Source organism: Microtus ochrogaster, chromosome X (assembly GCF_000317375.1).
Source record: "Microtus ochrogaster isolate Prairie Vole_2 chromosome X, MicOch1.0, whole genome shotgun sequence".
In the NCBI taxonomy this organism is placed as follows: Eukaryota; Metazoa; Chordata; class Mammalia; order Rodentia; family Cricetidae; genus Microtus; species Microtus ochrogaster.
The window spans coordinates 26,163,275-26,176,219 of NC_022026.1; positions in this window are offsets into that span (position 1 = coordinate 26,163,275).

A 12,945-nucleotide genomic window follows, 5' to 3' on the forward strand; every position below is an offset into this window, starting at 1 on the left:
GAACCCTGATTGCTCTTTGGGCTGACGAGGGAGGGGGACTTGATTAGGGGAGGGAAATGGGAGGTGGTGGCGGGGAAGAGACAGAAATCTTTAATAAATAAATAATAATAAAAAAGAAAACATAGACATACAAGGAACAATACTTAAGTTATACCAGTTACTTTTTATCAGCTTGACCCCAAACCACCATCACCTGGTGGGAGGGAATCATATTTTAAGACTTTTCTCCATCATGTTCTCTTGTGAGCATGTCTGGGGGTACATTTTCTTGATTGTTAGTTGATGTAGGAAGGCTCTACCTACTGTGGGAATCATTGAGTGTTGCTATCTCTGAATCAGTGTACCTGGGCTGTATAAAAAGGGTAAATAACCAAGGAATGTCACAGGTATTACACTAAATATTCAGAGTACTGGAAGCTGAAAGAGAATAAAGATAAGTCACATACAGAGGAAAACTCATCAGAATAACAGCTGAATCCACAATAAATACTTTAAAACCCAGATTATCCTGGAACAATATACTCCAAGTTCTAAAATACCACAGTGTTGATGGCCTAAACTATTGTAACCAGTAAAACTATCTGTTATATTTGAAGGGGAAAGAAAAACTTTCCATGATGCAAATATATTTTTTTAAAAATCATATTCATAAAACCAGGCCTACAGCAATACTTTGAACAAAAGAAGAGAATAAACATAGATGCACTATATAAAGAAACAAATGAAGCTATAATTACTGTAACACAAACTAAAAACATAAACAGCAAAAACTAAATAAAATGACTGAAGACAACATGCTTTTCAAGAGTACCTTTAATGGCCCCAATTGCCAATCAAATGGCACAAGTTAGCTGAATGTGTGGACAAAAGAAACTCATTTTTTTATGTTGTCCAAAATAAACTAATTTTTAAATACAGACAATAACTTAAAGTGAAAGAAGAGAAAAATGTATTTTAGCAAATAGGAGCGTGGAGCAAGCAGATGTTGTTATATTAATATGTGACAAAATATATGACAAACTAAAATTAATCAGAAAAGATAAAGAAGGGCATTTTATTCTCATCAAGAAAACAGTTAACTAAGAAGATATTAAAATCCTAACCATATGCCCTGAACACTGGGACACCCAATTTGATAAAAAACATAGTAGTGGAATTAATGATACAGGTTATCCAGTTCAATAATAGTAGGTAATATTAATACCTCATTTTCTCTAATAGACAGGTCATATAGGAAAATTATCAGAAATATCAGAATTAAAAAGCATTCATGCATTAAATCAGTGTAACAGATATCTACAGAATATTCTATCTAAGCACATTCCACTTGGCAGACCATGGAAGCTTCTCTAATATAGACCACTTTGTGGGATACAAACCAGATTACAATAAATCAGACAAATATTAAATTTTGTATCTTAGATGACCACAATGCAAATAAAATTTTAATATAGCAATTAAACAATTCTCTAATAATTGCAAAATACTCATAGAAATTAAACAATGTATCAGTAAGTGATTGATTAATGGGACTAAGAAGAAATCAAGAAAGAAAGATAAATTTTCCCAGAACTAAATGAAAATTAAAACACAACACAACAATACCTCTGGGATACATTAAAAGCAGTCCTAGTGGGAAATTTATAGTTCCAAGTGCTCACTTTAACACATCAGGAAGAACAGGAGTAAATGACTTAATGATGCAAGTCATGAATTTGGAAAAACAAGAATAAATCAAATCTAAATCCATTAGATGGCAAATAATAATAAAAATACGAACAGAAAATAATGAAATAGAAAAAGAATAGAAAGAATTAATGAATCTAAGAATTGATTCTTTGAGGAGGTAAAGTTTCCAGACTCTGCCCAACTAAAGAAAAGAAAGAGATTACCCAAAATAACACTATGAGAAAAGGATGTGCAAACATTCAGTCAGAAAAAAACATCCAGAATTTTATAAGAGAATATTTAAAAAATACTTTATTCCCTGAACTTAAAATATATAGAAGGGATACAGTGGAAGTTCAACTTATATAAGTCAAAAAATGTAATAAATCATATAAATGAACTTAAAGAAAAAAATACACAATCACCTCAATAGACCCAACAAGCCCTGCTAAGCTTTCTCTGTGACACCCTAAAAGAAATTTGATCACATGGGAATATGCATGTAGGGAAAACTGTGAAATGGTATATGAAGACAACACATGAAACTGGAATATTTGAAGGATAACTGTAAGCTGTGAAACACCTAAGACTGCTGGCAATTCTTTAGAAGATGGGAGAGAAGCACAGAGAATGTTTCTTACTCATTGCTTAATAGCAAGAACCAGTCTTATTCAAACAATCTTAGTTACATTTCAAATTCTAGTTTTTCAGATTAGGGGATAGCAAGCTTCCATTATTTTAGGTATTTGTTTTCTAGTAATTTTTGGTTGTATTCCTTGGAAAAATATTTTTTCTAGTTTGGACTTGTAAGTACTCATGTACAATCTTTTATATGAATATATGGTTTAATTTCTTTGAAGAAAAGATCTATGAGTTCAGGTAGCAACGTTTTTTCAAGATAGCATATTACTTTGAATTAACATGATAGAATTAAGACCAGATTACTGAAGAGATCACACACCTTGGTTGCAAGATACATATAAATTAAACTGAAATTGAGTTGGAAGATTACACCTTTCTGTTTATCTTTCCCACTGCTAGAAGTTTCTTACCTTTTCCTTCTAAAGGATTCTGGGGGAAAGCTGCTATTTTTATTGTCTTTAATTTTGTTCTCACTGATGGGTTCACCAAGTCCAAAGAATAGTTCCAAACCCATGGTCAGACAAATGGCCCAATTAAATTCAGTGGGCTATAAAGAAAGATGTACAGAAATTGATATGAGAAATGAATTTGTAGTGAAGTGGAACAGGGGTCGACAGGGATTCCTAGGCATGAGTAATCAGAGACTGCATTATATAGATGTCCAAAATTGTCCGAGAACAAATTTAATAATTAAAATATTTGACAATCTTGGGCATATTGTCCTTTTTTCAACACAGAAATCTCATTGAGCTTGCTTTTCCCAAGGGAGGAGGAAATCATTTCTGCAAGTCTAATAGGAGAATCATTCCTGTGGCTGTGGGACTCAGGTGTTCAATGATTGTAACAATTAGTGTGATTATATGAAATAATTTAGGACCCCACATGGAGCGATAGAAAGGGTGCTCATTGAATGTAGTGGTTGATTTTGTTAGGCTTTTTAGCGTTCGAGCCTTCTACCCTTAATTAGTGAAAATGGAAAGCATGGAGGAGGAATTTTGGCAGGTGCCTTCTAGGGCCCACTTCGTGCATCAGTTATGTGGACTAAAAGGCCGCCCTTCATAACAGGAACAAATATGGCTGTTTGTTGATTACATTTCTGTTTGAAGAAACTTATTAGGTATGTGGAATGAAGTCATCCTAATCCTATTTCTGTTTGAAGTAAGAACCTTCTCTACACAGTAAATCCCACCTTTCCTTATCAGGTGTTTGAAATGAAGTCATTCTAATCCCCCTGACTGAGCCAAAGCAGGGGTTGCCATGGAGATGAACTGTGTTGCCTAGAACACTCAGGACAAGAACAGCATTATTGAGGAAGGCGTGGGCCTATTTTTCTCACACAGACATGGTATATGCACCACACTAAATTTTAAGAATATTTAAGGGGTTTGAAGTAGAAGCAAAGCTATCAGAAAGTCCTGGAGCATACAGTAGTTAGAAGGGTTACATGACCTAATGTAAATTTCTCAAAGTCCTAACTGGACTATTAGAAACCATTTGATTTCAGCCTTTCCTCTGTCTCACAAGGTGACCTATGGCTAAATTCTATTACATAAATTAAAATTGGTCCATGTTCTTCTTATTTAAAGTAACATTTACAAGTAGTGTTTTCAAAAACTGTTGAAAATGGAATACCCTTTTGATAAAGGGCCATAGACAATAAAATTTCCCAGTATTTCTTACTTGTTTTTCTCTGCATTTAATTACCAATGCTTATGGCCTATTTATCAACTAGAACTTTTTATGACATTAGTAAGTTTCAATGTGTCCAATTTTTATTTTGACTCTCTTCTATTGGGAGCTGAACACCAACACTTCTTCAGCAAGCATCACTTTCTGGCTGTCTGAGTGTGGCTAGCAGGTTAGTAAACCTTGTGGTCAGGATGTTATAAAACAAAAAAAATTGTCTAAGAACTTTCAGAGATATAATCCAGGCATACTAAACAAAAATCAAATAACTGATGTTGAAACAGGTGAATTCTAAACAGTCTTTGGATGATTCAGGTTTACCACAAAATTTAAGGACTATCAATTTTATTTACGCACTTAGTCTTCCATTTTATGTAAAGAAGAAATGAGACACAGAGAAGAATGTAAATACTGAAAATCTATAAACATGAGGAAATAATTCTCAGTGTCAGAAATTTGGACATCATTGAAATTCTGAAAGGTCATTTTATTTAAAAATCACTCTCGGCTATGCAAAAGTGAAATGTAACTTATGGAAACCAACTGAATTAGACTTTGGGGAGTCTCAGGCTAAAATCGATCAGACCTTGTCACTGAGAAATCATATTTTGTAAGTGCTTGTACTTTAAAAATTGAAATGAAGAGCTGGAGTTTGAGTTCTGCACTTGAAGCCCTAAACTGCTTCAGCACGGAAGAAAGATAGGGAGTTTAGAATAATGATTTTCAATAGCCTTTGACCATTTACCATTTCCAGGTAAGTCCCAAAGCCACAAGCCAGTTAATGGCTCTGGTGGGATAATTGAGATAAAAATAAAGCATGAATTGTGCTTGAAGTGGTTTTCTCCCTTTCTATTTACACAGAGTTTGATTAGGAGTTACGTTTCATAAGGGATGAGATTAGATCTGCGTGGGATTAAGTAAAAATAGACAAGAAATTTGTATTTCCCCTTTAGCTCTCCAGCTGCCCCTGCAAAATCTATCTCCCAGGGCTTGAGCCTTGAGTTTATGTTCTTTTGAAATTTTGAGTGGGTTCAAATATTTTTGAGATGGGCCCTTTCATCCGTATCAGAAGAACAGCTTGGTTCTTTGGTTCCTTTCCAATTTAAGGACAGGTTCTATGAGGCCATTTTAATGTTCTCATTCTGAAACTTCAATCAGTGGTTTAAGAGAGATAGTTTCCAGTCAATGAACAGCCAGACACACAGAATGCACACATGTGTCTGTCTGTTACATATACAACCTGTGTTTAAGATAAAATTTCATGTAACACAGTATCAAAAAGTAGACGGAACAGACTAAATGCCCCATCTGGTAGCAGGCAAGTCCACAACCTATTGTGATAGGTCCTTCCAGCATCAATCAGATTTCTTCTCATGTTTTCTCAAGGTTTTTTTTTGTTTTTTTTGTTTTGTTTTGTTTTGTTTTTTATATAGATGTGGTGACTTTAACAAGAGTCTAACAGTGGGTAGGACCCTATTTTCCTTTGATTTGGTTGAGTTTGTTTTGTTGTTTACCCAGTCACCCAGACTTATATTTCAACAGGAATGCGTTGGCTTTGTGAGTAGAACCTTTTTCCAGTCTGCTTCACCTGCCATGTACGCTGTCATTTTCTTCTGTTCATCTTTATGATCCCAGAAAAAGTTCCCAGAAGGAGCCAGTGGGCTCTGAAATAGAATTCTACATGTTCCTTAAAAGCTCTCTGGTCGTAGCTAAAACTCTATAAAGGTGTGTGTCTGCTAGGTTGATGGTGAAGTGGTCATTTGGAGATGCTGCTCCTGCTGCTGGGCCAGGAAAGTCTTACACAAAGTAGCACTGGGTTTGCTCATTGACATTGCATACGTGGCAGCTGACTTGCTGAGGTGGATATGTACAGTTTCCACCCTAAAATAAGATTTTTAAGTTTTTTTGGCTTTGTGTCATGTCCAAGAGGCCTGTACACATTTAGTATAGAAGCCATTTGATGTGGCAGAAGAACAAGGGTGGGAGACTGTTTACAAACTAACTGCTGGGAATACTGAAATGCAGTTACCTATGTCCAGAACCAATCTTGGTCTAATCCACATAACTGCCTTTATTTGACCCTCTTGAAGGTTTAATTTCAACTATGTTTTGTCAGCTGTTCAGTTTCAGTGGAATCTTGTATTTCTGGTTCATTAAAACAAATTGTTCTCTCAAATTCAAAAAAAAAATTCAGCTACAGTTGTACTCAAATAGTAGTAACTAATCACTAAATGTCGCCTCCTAACAGCTGAGGCTCAGTGGACTCGCTTCTGGGAAGAGGGACACTAACAGAAGAAAAGAAAGTAGAACAAGAAAGAGAGTAGACCCAGAGAGCTGAAACAGAAAGTGAAGCAATGAGCAAGGATGATTACTGGAACTCTAGAAGCCACAAAGAGGCTTCCTTCATTTTTCAAATTGACATTTATTTTAAAAGCCATCAAGGTAAAATGCACTCTTATGAAAAAAGAAAATGTTCTAATTTGATGTCTTATTACAGTTGACACCATCTTTGTCCATTCCTTTAAGTCTGTGTCTCATTTTCTTAGGAAGTGTCTTACTCTCCACTGAATTTGTGGAGTGTTAATAATGGAAGCAGACAGTAAAATTTCTCATGTCTTTATTATATATTTCTCGGAGGATGAGGTAAGGAGGCAGTTCTAACACACACACCCCCAAACTTCCAGAGACAGATAGGTGTTGATCACTACTGGGGCTTTTTGAAGAGTCTGAGTGAGAACATTCCCCACACGTCCAAATATTTATGATAAACTAGTTCTTGTCAATTTCTCTGAAGTAGATAGGACTGTATGGATACTGACTTTTGTTATACAATAGCATTAAATTACAAAAATAGATGTTGCTATCAAATTTTAGTTCTTTCATCAACCAGTCATACAATGTTTGACCCTTTGCAACCCACTGGCCTTTTGCAATTCACATGCTCATTTCAAAAACCAAGCACTGTCGGTGCCTCAACCAGGGGTTTGTGGACATTGGGCAATTTATTTAAAACTGAGCTCTGTCTCTATCCCTTATAAGTTCTTTCTCGGATTCCCACAGGGTTCTTCACAGAACAACTGAATATTGACTACTATAGTCTCATTGGTGGTAAACCATCATTTTTTTTTCAGTCATTCTACCATGTAGGCCTTCCTGACACTGCCACCCTTTAATACAGTTCCACATGCTGTGGTGACCCTCAATCATAAAATTATTTTTGTTGCTAATTTATAACTGTAATTTTGCTACTGTTATCGATATCAATGAAAACATCTTTGTTTTCTCATGGTCTTAGGGCACTCCTGTGAAATGGTTGTTCAAGTCTCAAAAGTGGTCACGACCCACAAGGTTGAGAACTATTGACCCAAACAGTTTCAAATGGTTATTTACCCACTAAACTATCTAGTCTTAACTAAACCTATTTACTTGTTGTTAATCACGCCTTGAATCTTCTCTTCTACCATACCTCAAATTAGTATTCCTGCTTGGAAGCTACTTCTTTCATTTCATCACATTCAGATCCTTTTTAATAATGAATAAAAATCTTCCTTGTTCAGGAGAAAATGTCTCTTGGGTACCTCCAGGGAACATTCCCGCTTAATATTCATATTATCTTTAGTGTTTTTTATTAGCACATTTGTATCTAGATTCCTCTATTGAGCAATAACTTTCTGGAGCTAGAGGTGACTATATTAAAAGAATTCAGTTAATTAATATCAAAATCCCTTTATAAATTGTCAAGTATGAAAATTGTGTTATGCAAATTATAGATATGAGTGATTATATTGGTTATTTGAATTATGAAATATATAGTATTAGGTGTATTCCATAATCAATTTAGGATGAGTTTTTGCATTTTCAAAATTGAGAAAGTATCATTGACAACAAATTATTATAAATATTAAATGATGTTAATTGCAGAGGTAATTTGAAAATATTCATGTGCTATATAAACATAAATAGTAACTAAATATTAAGGACACCATTAAACAAATATGCACATTGTTCCCTATAGCTCATATACTGTTAGAGCTTAAGAATGAAGAAAATACTAATATATCACTATGAGTATAATAGTAATACATCTTGGTCACAATTAGCTATGTAAATGAACTTAAGGACTACTCAAAAAGAGTGAAATCATACTTTTATTAGAAATCTAGGTAAAACACAAGGATTAGTGAGGTCATTGATTTTAGAAAAGAAACTACTACTATTGCTTCACTATATCACTATAATTCCTAACTTGATTCTAAAACTTATCATTATGCCCAAAGATAAGTGTAGTTCTTACCTGCATTAAAGATGTTTCCTTTTGCAGCAAATAAGGGCCATTGCAGAAAATCAAAGCTTGTCAAAAGACAGAAAACATGTGATTTGGGGGTACCTAGTCATAGTTGATACAACATAAGACCTACACCTAAGGCTCAGAGAACATCAAAGTAGAAGGGTCAGAAAGATTGTCAGCGCCAGAGGACCAGGAAGTCTGCTGTGTGATTGTGTGTCCTAGAAATGACAGGGAAACTACACCCATGTTAACTCAATAATATGGCTTCCCAACAAGGTCTGAACAACAACAATACCAATAAACATGGTATCTTAGAAGGGAGAACTCTTACTAGAGTCTCATTCTTACACAGAAACTACAGGCAAGTAAGGGCTGCTGAGAGAAAATATGTCTCTTCCAGGTCTGAGATAACTTACTTCATTATCCAATACAAAGTAGTCAGCCTTCAAAATGTAAACATATAAGCAGCACTTATGGGCCGAGTAGATTGTATTTATGAATGTGTGTATGTCTATGTGTGTTTGTGTATTTCTATGTAATAATAAAAGAAAAAGAGAGGGAGTGAACATAGAAGGGCCTGAGGGAAGATGGCAGAGTCATGTGATCATATTTTATTTCAAATAAAAAACATATTAATGTTAAAATTTTAAAGTGACATAGATTTTGATAGATATATAAATACACATGATAACCTTTATTGTTAGACTTTAAATCTAAATATTTCTGCCTAATTAAGACTCAGAATGTGTTCTATGTCACAAACTCAAGAAACAGAAAATCTAGGAGTTGGTTATGGTTGTTTTGCTTCTGAAGTTGCAGAACTTCTCTCCTCCCACAGCATGTCCACTTGTAGGATTGTCTCAGTTTTCCTGTTCATCACACAAAAGTAACCAGATGTGAATACTCCCCGGTTGCTCTCCTAGAAGAATGTGATGATGCTAGTTGTCAGAGTTTGGGATGAACAACAGACAGTGAATACATACATTTAGCATCTCCTTTTCCCCACATGTAACATTTAATGAAAAAAGTTAACTGTTGTGCTTTGAAGTGAGAAAACACACAGCATTTCCAGTCTTCAAGCACTTTATCTGTAGAAGAAAGATAGTAAAAGTATGTAGTTCAAAAAGCAGCTCTAAGTGTATAAATGAAGTAATGGATTTAAAACATGTAGTAACAGGCCTATAAGAAGCAATAAAAGTTAGATATTTTCATAATTTGTATACAAACTAGGGTCATATAAATCATAATAAAGGCACAAATAAATAAACAGAGATTGCCAGGGTTTACTTAGCAGAGCAAATTGAAGCCAGATGTGATAGCTCACTCTTGTATTGCTAGCACTTGGGAGTTAGATGTGGGAGGATCAGGAATTCAAGGCAAGTCCTCACCTACATGGCAAGTTTGAGGCCAGGAGGGGCTACATGAGATTTTGTGAATAAATTAAATTTAATACTTATATCCAAGTACATGCTGTCTACAAAAAATATAAATGTAGCCAGAGATCTGTTAAAATAAAATAAAAAGATGAAAGACATACACCTTGAAAACACTAATCAAAACACTATTAGAGCTCAGAAGGGAAAGAACACCAATGGAAATTGATAGAAAGCAGGTGGAGTCATGATGGGTTTTATGGACTATGATGCAGTTTAAGCTGGTCTTTAAAAATAGATTTATTATTAAGCCATCAGAATGAGAAGAATACCGAAAGGAAAACATCGAAGTTGTTTTTGGAGCAGTCAGTGAACTAAATCTCTCATGAATGATGCTGTTGTGCAGAGAAGTAACAAAGGAGGCAGCTGTAGTACCCAGATTTGAAGGATATTGTCTGATTCATTTCAGGTTTTGAGTGTAGAATTTTTATGATAGAATTAGATTTCAGAATTATTATCGAGATTAGCTGTGACCCAGAGTTAGGAGGATGACACAAGGATCCAAACAGAAGAAATTAATGCTCTAATTTAAAACAAGCACAGTGTAAATGGAGTGAGAAGACTCAAAAAAGTATAATAATGTGAAAGTAGACTATATAAAACTTGATAATATATTGAACTGAGAATGAGATGATGAAATGACATATGATTTTGAGCCCAAGATAAATAAAAGATTAATAATGGCATTAGCAAATATGAACACCACTGGAAAAGGCAAATATGACTCCATCTGTTTCATTCCACTTTGCCCTAATGAATACATTCGGGGTATTTGGAAGTTTGTTTAATCTAATCTGGCCATATCATAGCTTAAGTCTTCTCTACCATAATATCTTCAACCAATTAATATTTTTAGAAAGGGTGAATGTGTCTCCCACTCCTAGTTCTTGGGATAGAATACATAGATCTTTAGAGCTGGGAAAACCTGTTTAATTTTGAAAAATATTAAACTTTCAATTGAACAAATACTTTTTATTCATTTCCCTGGGACACAGACATGAATAATGCATTGCCTTTAAGGAAATGCAATTCTAATTAGAGAGGCAAACGTTAATTGAATAAATTAAATGTCAAATGTTAATCACAAAGCTAGGGACAAAGATAACATTCATAATCATTTGTATAGACATAGGAAATACACCGTTATTAAGAGGAATGGTCTTTAAATCAGTAAAAGCTTTTCTGCATATGTGAAATACAAACTACATGGGGATGAAGAAAGATACTGGATATTTGTTTCTTATGATGGGGTAAGAATTAAATGTGTACAAAATTTCTAGATGTGTTGACACACATCTTTTATCTAAGCACTAAGGAAGCAGAGATACATGGATCTCTGTGAGATTAAGCCCAGTCTGGTCTATATGGTGAACTACAGAATAGACAAGGCTATAGAGAAAGAGCCTGTCTTTAAAAATATATAAAGCGCATGGAATTTATGCAGCCTCAGGGAAAAACAATCAATGATAAAATCAGTAACAGTAATTTTAGTCAAAAAATATACATATATATACACACATATACATATATACATTTATGAGGATGTGGAATATCAATGGTAGAAAGTCGACTCTGTGGATAAAGTGTTTGAAAGAGGACCTGAATTCAGATTCCGAGTACCTACATAAAAGCTAGGCATGACTCTATGTGCCTAGAATTCTAAAATTAGGCAGAAGGGACAGGAACACCATTGGAGCTTGCTCTCCATATTTATGTACATGCATGTGCAAACACAGCTGCATACACATATGTACAAATGCATACAACATACACCCATAATGTATATATATATGTATATACTGTGTGTGTCTGTATATATATTTGCATACATACAGGATGTGGGATATAGGAGTAGGCCTGATTGGTGGAGATGAGGAGATGTATTTGATTAAAATATTTCATACCTTAAGGTAAAATAAACATAAAAGCTTGTACATGTGATATCTATGTAAGTGACTTGTGTACAAGCTCACATGCTGTCCCTAGCATGTTACCTCAAACTTCAGCATTTACAATTTGATGATTTGAATCTTCTAAAATTACTTATTTTACTTATTGAGATTATAACAAACTGCATCATTTCTCTGTTTCTCTTCTTCCTTCCAAACCCTCCCATATAGCCCTCCCTAACTCTCTTTAAAATTCATGACCTAATTTTTCTTTATTTGTTGTTACATACATGTATGTATATGTATATTCATATATATTCACCCTGCTTGGTATGTATAATGTTGTATTATGATTTCAAGGCTGACAATTTGATATTGGATAGCCAATAGGTGTGCTCTTCCTAGGGAAGATTATATCTCTTGCTATCAGTATGCCTTAGTTGTTGTGGTGGTTTGAAAAAAAAAAGGCCTCCAAAGGATGTAGCACTATTTGCATGTGTGGCTTTGTTGGAGAAGGTGTGGTCTGTTTGGTGGAAGTATGCTACTGTAGGGGTGGACTTTGATGTCTTTTATACTATAGCTACACACAGTGTCACATTTTACTTCCTGTGGATCAAAATGTAGAACTCTCCAGCTCCTTCTCCAGCACCATGCCCATCTGCATGTCACAATGTTTCCCACCATGATGATAATTGACTAAACCTCTGAAACTGTAAGCTACCCAAATTAAATACTTTCCTTTATAAGAGTTTCTGTGGTCATGGTGTCTATTCATAGCAACTGAAACTCCAACTAAAACAGCTGTCCATAATTCTTTATGGAGGATTGAGGATATATATCTTAAAATATATCTGTAACATGAGGGCCTGCTTATTGTGGGGTTCTGTCCTCCCACCAGGTCCCACAGCTGTTTAGCCCCAAAGAAAATCACACAGAGGTCTCCATAAGTTATAAACTGATTGGTCCATGAGCTCAGGCTTTGTATTAGCTCTTATAACTTATATTAACCCACTATTCTTATCTGTGTTAGCCACATGGTTCAGTACCTTTTTCAGTGGGGAGGTCACATCCTGCTTCTTCAGTGTCTTGACAGGATTGTGGAAAGAGCTCCCTTCTTCCCAGAATACACCTGTTCTCATTGCCCCACCTCCACTTCCTGTCTGGTTGCCCTGTCTATACTTCCTGCCTGGCTACTGGACAAAGTTTATTTAAAACATAATTGACAGAATATAGACAATTCTGCCACACCATGGATCAATTCTACAAAAATAAACAAATTACTATTTTACACATGTATTTCTCTCTCTCTCTCTCTCTCTCTCTCTCTCTCTCTCTCTCT